The following is a 556-nucleotide window of genomic DNA, read 5'->3' as shown; positions in this document are numbered from 1 at the left end:
CTCTCTGGCGCCGGCCCGCCCCCGAGCCCGGAATATGGGTCCGTCATTGCTCCCGCAGCACGTCGCTCTGCGCCGTTAGGCGCGCCCCATTGGTTCCTAGCGAGAATAAGGCCAGCCCCTTCATTAGGATTGGCTGCTCTCTGCAAGGCGCGGCGTTCGATTGGCCTCCCGCTTAGCTTGCTTGGATTGGCTCGGGTATTTCTTCCCGGCTCCTCCTCCTCCTCCCCTCCTCGGAGCACAACACGCCAGCGCGAGGACCTGGGTGTCAATCAGGAAGCCTGTGTCGTGCTGATTGGATGTGTCCGCCCCCTTACCCTAAATCAATTGGCAGCGGGGAGGAGTCAGGGTGAGGGGCGGGAAGTTGCTCGTCAAGTTTAAAGGCAGCTGTAATTGGTTGCGAGGTGTATTCTACCCTGAACTCATTGGTTAGCTATGAATGTGGGTAGGGGAAAACGACAAAAAGCATAGTGTGTGAGTGTTAAAGGAAGCTTATCTAGTGGGAGACAGAGAGGTGCCAGAGGGCTGGGGATAGTAAACCCAAGTCATCTACCAATCA

The sequence above is a fragment of the Mus caroli genome, chromosome 7 (assembly GCF_900094665.2).
Source record: "Mus caroli chromosome 7, CAROLI_EIJ_v1.1, whole genome shotgun sequence".
Classification (NCBI taxonomy): Eukaryota; Metazoa; Chordata; class Mammalia; order Rodentia; family Muridae; genus Mus; species Mus caroli.
The sequence above is the reverse complement of the archived record's forward strand: the minus strand, read 5'-3'. Positions refer to the sequence as shown.